Raw genomic sequence first — 9277 nt, 5'->3', positions numbered from 1 at the left:
AGAAAGTTCAGGCAGGAGGGATTGTAAACCAGTGACTGTGGGGATCTGTTTATGTCTACCACCAGGGGGCAGGTGGACCCATTTTTAGGACTACTTAAAGTGTTTTGCTAGTATCTTCTGAGAACAGAGGGCGAGAAAAATGGAGACTTGGAAAAGAAACAGGGTTTTTGTTTTGTTTTTTTCTTTCTTCTAAAGTTGTTCTCTGATCAAGGAAAGTGCAGAAACCAAAAAACTCTCCTCCTGGAAACAGACAGCTAGGCACTGAAGTGTTCTTCATTCACCTTGGTAAATTTCTTCAAGGCCCCATAGGATCTCTCTTCCATCTTTGTAGACTAAGAAGTGAGAGTTTGTGCCGGAGATAACTTGACCTAGTATCACAGGCCGTACAAACACGGCTGTCAGAGACCAAGGCGTTAAACAGATACTAGTTTATTGGTTTATAATAAGAAACATGTTGGGGAGATAAGGCAGCTGGCAGGACTTGATTAGGACATTCTTTTGTTCAAAAACCCTTCATGGGAAACCAAAGTATAATCAGAAGATGACTGGGAATGAGAATCAGGTGAAGTTGGTTGTATGACTGGAAGTTTACTGCTTTGGTCTGCTGTGTCTAGCCTCACAGCAGGGATGTAGCTGACAGATGAATGAGATTTTTGTGATAGTTGAAAGGGCTGCTTGCTCCTTAGATGACACTGAGATGGGAAGCTCCAGTATTGCCTTGTAACTCTCTTCTCTCTGTTGCTGAGCACTCTTTGTGTTGAGTGTTAAATATTCTCACTCATCTATCTATCTATCTATCCTTCCTAATCTGATCTATGTATCTATCAATCAGCTATCAACTATCTCTACCAACCACATATCTGTCACCAATTGATCTATCATCTATTGATCATAAATTTTCATCTGTCATCTATCAACCACCTATCAACTATCTATCATCAGTTGATATATCATCTTTCAATCATCTGTCTGTCAGTCCATCCATCCATCCTTCCATCCTGCCAACAAGTCAGGCATATTTTAATGTTAGGGCCTACAAGTCATTGTGGATCTTTAAGATGAATTCATAGACATTTGCTCCAATTTGTGTATCTTGATTCACAGTTTGACTCTCGGAGAACGACCTTCAGTTCTTCTGGGTAGTTGTTCCTTTGGGTAACTGAGAGGCCAGCACACTCAGATTGAGGATGTGCTAAACAAGTGTGGTAGAATGGGCACAAACTGAGCACTCAATCTGTGGACGACAGGGTAAAAGTGTGAGAATTTAACACCCACTGGTGAAGTCTGAGGATAGGAAGATACCCCATCCATCAAGGATTAGGTAAGATAATATTTCAAAGAATGGACTTCAGCGGGATTTTTTTTTAAATTTCTCTGAGCCGTCTCAAAATTTAAGCCTTTTTCTGTCATTTCATTCTGAGATTTTCTGCATACAGTGATGACTGTTGGGATGTCCGGAATAATCGTTTTCCAAATGTCTGGAGAAATTCTAGAGTTAAAGAAAGTAAAAACATGGTGTAGATCGGGGTTGACAAACTACAGCCCAAAGACTGAATCCCTCCTGCTGCCGGCTTCTGTAGATAAAGTTTTAGTGGAACACAGCCACGCCCATCTGTTCACACACTGTCTGTGGCTGCTTTCTCACCACAACAGCATAGTTGAGAGGTTGCCGCAACGGCCCACGAAGACTAAACTAGGAGCTACCTGGCCCCTCACAGCATACCACGTTACCTCCACCTGCTGTGGAGGAAAGAATACAAGATTTTAAGCTAGGTATATTCTAGCTGGATGTCATTAGGCAAGTTTTTACCTCTGTATGTCTCAGTTTTACCATCTGTAAATGAGAATAATTATATCTACTTTTAAGTTAGGTTTAGATGAAGTAACTTATTTAAAACATCTACCATATAAGGCTCTCAGGAAATTACTATTAATCAATGGGAAAACTTTACTCAAGTCTCTGTGGCAGACTTAACATGAATACACGTACATTTGAAACAATAGCCATGTCAGCAAATTTGAGTGGGAACAACTGCTGAGCACACCTCTACAGGAATACACGGATTTTTAATAACTGTGCGGCCCAATATGGCAGCCACATGTGGTTCCCGGGCACTTGAAATGTAGGTGGTCCAAATTGAGATGTGCTATAAACGTAAAATACACCTCAGACTTCAAAGATTTAATATGAAGAAATGTAAACTATATCATTTCATGTTGATGATCTTGAGAGGCTGGAAAAAATTATTTCATATTGATTATGTACTAAAAGATAATACTTCAGAGATACTGGATTGAATTAACTACATTAGTAAGTTAGATTTCTCCTGTTTCTTCTTACTATTTTTTTATCATGGCTAGTAAAGTTTAAAAATCACGTTTGTGGTGTGCATTATATTTCTATCAGAGAGGACTCTTTTAGAAGAAAGGAATGTTAGTTATGCAACCACTAAGAAGTTAGTTTTGGGAAATCTTTGCCACCTAATAAATAAGTATTGCTGGAAAATTACATGCAGGGTTGCAAATGTAAACTGAGACATTTTGTTTAGAGGTTGAAGGAATGATTTCTCATAAGAGGATGAAACTTCCTTTGAAACAGATGTTGGTCGTGCCATCTCCAGTGTCCCAGGGAAGGGTCAGGCATGTGGTAGGTGCCCAGTGAATGTTGAATTGAATTGACAGAGATAAGAGAAAGGCAGATTCATCAGAAGAGGAAATGAAGCCAGAAGAAAAGTCAGTGAGCCTCACTCTGTCTTGCTAAAAGAAAGAATGGGTCTGGGGTTTTAACAAATTTAAGTTTAAGAGGAAATGTCTTAAGAGACAGGATCTAAAGCCCTGGTGAGAGAGCCATTCTGTATAGAACTGGAAACTCCCAGTAACTTAAATCTGGACTGGGGAGGCAGCTTCCAAAGGCAGGGCCATCCAAGTGAAGTCCGGAGCCTTAATGCCAATCACAGCCTTGGGATAGGCCAAGGAGGCTCATTATTCACTCTCTCAAGAACTGATGAAGTGCCTGTTACATACCAGGCACAATGCTAGGTGCTGAGGACATAGAGTTGAAAGGAGCTCTACACTCAAGGAGCTTACAGTTTAAAGGGAGACAGACCTAGTTATTTACAGTATAAGTGGCCATTGCTTACACAGTTACACTAAATGAATACCCATATTCCATTTTAAGACATAATACCCAAAAAGAATCTATAACCATTTTGAAAATTAGTGATATATGAGGAAGAAACACTCCAACCCAATATGCAGTGTTTCCGCAGCCCTTTTAGCCCTGTTCGCTTAAGCGATTCACCATCTTTGCAATCTTTCTTCATTCTGTCTGTCCTCAGCATGATAAGCATTTGGGGCTAATAAGCTAGGTTTTTTTCCCCTTTTTAAAAAAATACTAGGGCTTTCAGCAGTTGAGCTTCAATTTATAGCTTCAATTAGTTGAGTTGTAGGCTTATTTTGGTGGTTGGGACCATCATTCAATATACCTGCTCTCACTGTGGGTGGAATACACTTTCCTGTGTCATTGAATTTGGCGTGGCCACGTGACTTTCTTTGGCCAAAGGAAGGCTAGCAGACTTGACATGGAGAGAGGCCTTAAATCTGCTTGTGTGATTTAGCTTGGCTTTTGCACTTCTGTTATTACCATGGGAAGAACGAACCCTAAGAAGTCACTGGTCCAAGAAGAATGAGAGACAACTGATAAAGACGTGATTGAAACCCACAGCAGGAAATTCAGCCCAGCTGACCTACAGCTTAAAGCAAAGCCACTCTCTGGGGCCAGCCTAGACAAGCCAAATTGCAGTGGACCTGTGGACCCATGAGCGTGAGAATAAATGTTCGTGGTTGCAGACACTTTGAGTTTTGGGTGATTTGTTGTGCAGTGCTATTTTGGCATAATTGTATAATATGCTCATCAACAGTCGGTGTTGCTTGTTCCTAATCCTTTTTAGATGGATTGAACTTTTATTATATTCATACAATTTAATTAAACATTACATACACTAATGGAACATGAGTGCAAAAACAAAGAGGTTTGTTTTTCTAGATAACTCTTGTTCTATGTTTAATTTTTGAAATCTTTGTTGGGTTTTGGTGTTAAAAGTGACATTGGACTAATAAAATGAATCAAGGAGTTTCTGTCTTTTTCTGCACGCTGAAATAGTTAATACTGGTTTTATATATTTTGGAAAGATAAATCTATGTTGTCCTAAACCCTTGTACAAGCTTAGACACTTAATCATTTTATTTCTTCCATCATAATGATTTATTCAACTTTTCCATTTTGGGGGTGGTTAGTTTTAGTAATAAACATTTATTTCTAGAAACTCATTTGTTTCCTAAAAGTTTTAAAAACAATTTGCGGCAATATTTTCTTATAATATTTGTGGCTGGGAGCAGTGGCTCACGCCTGTAATCCCAGTACTCTGGGAGGCTGAGGCTGGTGGATCACAAGGTCAGGTGTTCGAGACCAGCCTGGCCAACATAGTGAAACCCTGTCTCTATGAAAAATACAAAAAAAAAAAAAAAAAATTAGCTGGGTGTGATGGCCAGTGACTGTAATCCCAGCTACTTGGAGGCTGAGGCAGGAGAATCACTTCAACTGCGAGGCAGAGATTGCAGTGAGCTGAGATCCTGCCACTGCACTGCAGCCTGGTGACAGTGTGAGACTCCATCTCATATATATATATATATATATATATATATATATATATATATATGTATATATATATATATATATGTATTATATATATATTTTAAGCATTCTGAATCCTGAATATATAATTTCCCTATCCTTTTTTCTTAATCAAACTTGTGAAACATTTTCCAGTTTTTGGAATTTTTACTTTTCCTACTTTTGGTTATTTATGTATTTTCTATAATTTTTGTTACTTTATTAATTAGAGCATGTAATTTTTAAAATTTTGAGCTCCAGGGTAAATGTATCGGATGTGCAGATTTGGCAAATGTGTGCCCTGGTGGTTTACTGTATCTATCAACCCATCACCAAGGTACTAAGCCCACCACGCATTAGCTGTTTTTCCTGATGTTCTCCCTCCCCGATCCCACCCCTTGACAAGCCCCAGGGTGTGGTGTGTCCCTGTGTCCGTGTGTTCTCATTGTTCAGCTCCCAGTTGTCCATGAGAACAGAGCATGTAATTTTAATTAGTCTTTTCTAAATTCTGTTTCATGATTCAGTCTTAATAGGTTGTATGTTTCTAGGAATTTATTCATTTCTTCTAGGTTATATGATGTGTTAACATATAAATACTTACAGTGGTCTCATAATTTTTTGAATTCTCTGTTATTGGTTGTAAGAGTTCCTCTTTCAGTTTTGATTTGATTTGACTCCGTCTAGCTAAAAGTTTGTCCATTTTGTTTATCTTTTCAAAAACAAACCCTTAGCTTTCTTGATCTTTTCTACCGTTTTTGTGCTATTTCCTTTCATTTTTGCTCTGATCTTTATTATTTCCTTTTTACTAACTATGGGCTTAGTGTGTTTTTGTTTACCTTGAGGTGTAAAGTTAGGTGGATTATTTTTCCCACCATGTCGGCATTTATTGCCATAAACTTCCCTCGTAGAACTGCTTTTGCTGCATCTCATAAAGTTTGGTATATTGTATTCCCATTTTGATTTGTCTCAAGATATTTTAAAATTTCTCTTTTGATTTCTTCTTTGTCTCATTGGTTGTTTAGGAGCATGCTGTTTATTCTTTATCAACGTGAGGAAAGTCCACTCTATTCCTTGTTTATTGAGTGTTTTTATCATGAACTGATGTTGGATTTTATCAAATGCTTTTTCTGGATCCATTGATACGATCAGGTGAGGAGCAGGTTGTCTAATTTCCACCTGTTTGTGAAGATTACAATTTTCCTCCTGTTATTCATTTCTAGTTTTGTACTATTATGGTTGGAAAAGATATATGATAGATGTCAATCTTCTTAAATTTGTTGAGGCTTGGTTTGTGGCTGCTGTAGTCAAAATTCATATGTTGAGACTTAATCCCCATTATGACAGTATGAGGAGGAGGGGCCTTTATGAGGTGATAAGTCATGAGGGATTTGCCCTCACAAATGGGATTAGTGCCATTACAAAAAAAGGTTGAGGGGAGCTGCCTTCTCCTGCTATGTGAGGGTGTGGCAAGAGGAGTCGTCTGTGAAGCAAAGTGACGATTTCATCAGACACTGAATCTCCTGGGGACTTAATCTTGGAGTTTCCAGGCTCCAGAACTGTGAGAAGTACATTTCTATTATTTATCAAGTAACCAGTCTAAGGTATTCTGTTATAGCAGCCAGATAATGGACTAAGACAGATGCCTAACGGATGATCTATCCTAGCTAATGCTCTCTGTACATTTGGGGAAGAATGTGTATTCTACTTCTGAATGGAAAAAACGAAACAAAACAAGGACCATACACAGTGCTCATAAACCCAGGAGTTTGAGACCAGTCTAGACAGCACAGCAAGAATATATGTCTGTAAGATCCATTTAGTCTAAAGTGTAGTTCAGGTCTAATGTTTGCCTATTGACTTTCCATCTTGATGATCTACTCATTGTTCAAAGTGGGGTACTAGAGCCCCCCACTATTATTGTGTTGCTGCCTGTTTCTCTCTTTGTGTCTGTTAATATTTACCTTACATAGTTATATTTATATTTATAATTGTTAGTCCTCTTCAAAAATTAACTGCTTTATCATTATATAATGATCTACTTTGTCTCTGTCAGTTTTTGACTTAAAGTCTATTTTGTGTGATATGAGTATGGCTCCCGCTGCTCTCTTTTGTTTTCTTTTTGCATGAAATATCTTTTTCACTTTCCGCCTACATGTGTCCTTAAAGCTGAAGTGAGTCTCTTGTAGGCAGCATATTGTTGAGGGGCTGGGGTCTTGTTTTCTGGTGTTGTTTGATAGGGTCAAACTCTGTCACCCAGGCTGGAGTGTAGTGGTGTGATCCCAGCTTACTGAAACCTTGAACTCCTTGCCTCAGCCTCCCAGATAGCTAGAGCTACAGACACATACCACCATTCCTGGCTAATCATTTTATTTGTATTTTTTTTGTAGAGAAAGGGTCTTGCTGTGTTACCTAGACTGATCCCAAACTCCTAGCCTCAAGCGATCCTCCTGCACTGGCCTCCCAAAGTGCTAAGATTACAGACATGAACCACCTGGCCCTGGTTTTTGTTTTGGTTTGGTTTTTATTTTGTCCCTTCAGCCACTGTAGATCTTTTGGCAGGAGCATTTAATTCATTTACATTCAAGTTAATTCGTGATAGGTAAGGACTTACTGTTGTTATTTTGTTAATTGTTTTCTGGCTGTTTTTTTAAAAAAGGTGCTTTATTCCTTTCTCCCTCTCTTGCTGTCTTCTTTTGTGATTTGATTATTTTCTATAGTGGTGTGCTTTCGTTCCTTTCTCTTTATCTTTTCTGTATCTATTCTAGGTTTTTGCTTTGTGGGTATCATGAGGCCTATATAAAACATTTCATAGCTGTAACAGTTAATTTTAAGCTAATGTCACCTTAAATTTGATTGCATATAAAACTTAGCACTTTTGCTCCCTCTCCCTCACATTTTATGTTTTCGATGTCTCTATTTACATATTTTAATATAGCGTATCTATTAGCACATGATTGTAGCTATTATTGTTTTAACACTTCTGTCTTTTGACCTTCATACTAGGGTTATAAGTGATTTACATACCACAATTACAGAATTAAGGTATTCTGAATTTGACTATATACTCACTTTTATCAGTGAGTTTTATAATTTTCTTTGTTTTCATCTTACTAATAGGTGTTCTTTTGTCTCAGCTGGAAGAACTTCATTTAGCATTTTTTGTAAGGCAGGTCTAGCAGTGATATACTTCCTCGGCTTTGTTTATCTTGGAAAGTCTTTATCTCTTCATTTCTGAAGGACAGCTTTGCCAGGTGTAATATTCTTGGACAGTTATTTTCCTTTAAGCACTGTGACTATGTCATCCCACTCTCTCCTGGACTGCAGTTTCTGCTGAGAAATTTGATGATATCCTTATGAGAGTTCCCTTGTATGTGAGGAACCTCTTTTTTCTTGCTGCTTTCCAAATCCTTTTTTTTTTTTTTTTTTTTTGTCTTTGATTTTCTACAGTTTGATTAAAATATGTTTTGGTAAAAACTTGTTTGAGTTAAACTGATTGGAGACTTTTGAGCTTCATGTATCTGGATGTCCATATGTTGCACCAGATATGGGAAGGTTTCAGCTATGATTTCTTTCAATAAGCACTCTGCGCCTTTCTTTATACCTTCTTCCGAGACTTCTATAATGTGAATGGTAGCTCTTTTGAAGGCGTCAAATGAATCTCATAGGCTTTCTTCATTCCTTTTCATTCCTTTTTCTTCTTTGTCTAGATATTTTTTAGTGACCTGTCTTTGAGTTTACAGATTACTTCTTTTGCCTCATCATGTCTGCCATTGCCCTTCTCTACTGCAGTTGTTGCATTTTATTCATTGTTTTCTTCAATTCCAGAATTTTCATTTAGTTGTTTTAAGATGATTTCTTTTTCTTTATTGAACTTATTGTTTCATTTATTTACTTTTATGATAATGTTAAGTTATCTGTGTGTGTGTGTGTGTGTGTGTGTGTTTTTTTTTTTTTTTTTACAGCTCACTGAGCTTTCTTAAATTATTTTGAAATGTTTTCAGGGAATTATAGATCTCCTTATCGTTGGGGTCGGTCACTAGAATATTACTCTGTTCTTTTGGTGGTGTCATGTTTTCTTGATTTCTTTTCCTTTTTTTCCACACCTTCTCCTTTTCCTTGATTTTTCATTCTTCTTTACATTTTGTGTTGCTATCTTCACATTTGAAGAAGTGGTCATCTCCTCCAGTCTTTACTGACTGTCCTTGGGAGAGAAATATCTCCACCAAACAGCCCAACTAGGAATTTCATGGCACTCTTAGATCTTTTTATGGATACATCCATTGTACACCTCTTGTTCCCTCTAAGGGGATTTTTTTTTTTTTTTAAATGGAGCCTTGCTCAATCAACCAGGCTGGAGTACAGTAGCATAAACTTGGCTCACTGGAACCTCTGCCTCCGGGGTTTAAGCAACTTTCCTGCCTCAGCCTGCTGAATAGCTGGGACTACAGATTTGTGCCACCACACCCAGCTAATTTTTGTGTGTTAGTAGGGATGGGGTTTCACATTGTTGGCCAGACTGGTCTCAAACTCCTGACCTCAAGTGATCCATGTGCCTCCACCTTCCAAAGTGCTGGGATTACAGGTGTGAGACACTGCACCCAGCTC

The 9277-nt window shown here is 38.1% G+C and overlaps 1 protein-coding gene across 10 annotated transcripts in view; it reads left to right on the top strand.

Annotated features, from left to right (window-relative positions):
- The first annotated feature begins 6080 nt into the window (after nucleotides 1-6080).
- CDYL2 (chromodomain Y like 2) overlaps nucleotides 6081-9277 on the top strand; it is a 258880-nt gene continuing 255683 nt past the window's right edge. For 9 of the 10 annotated variants that reach the window (XM_035282427.3, XM_035282424.3, XM_078357811.1 and 6 more), the window contains exon 1: nucleotides 6081-6230. The gene's annotated coding sequence lies outside the window, so the exon portion shown is untranslated. Of the gene's footprint in view, nucleotides 6238-9277 lie in introns of all 10 variants that reach the window. The other variant, XM_078357806.1, reaches the window with a different exon arrangement.

The sequence above is a fragment of the Callithrix jacchus genome, chromosome 20, assembly GCF_049354715.1.
Source record: "Callithrix jacchus isolate 240 chromosome 20, calJac240_pri, whole genome shotgun sequence".
In the NCBI taxonomy this organism is placed as follows: domain Eukaryota; kingdom Metazoa; phylum Chordata; class Mammalia; order Primates; family Cebidae; genus Callithrix; species Callithrix jacchus.
The sequence above is the reverse complement of the archived record's forward strand: the minus strand, read 5'-3'. Positions and strand labels throughout refer to the sequence as shown.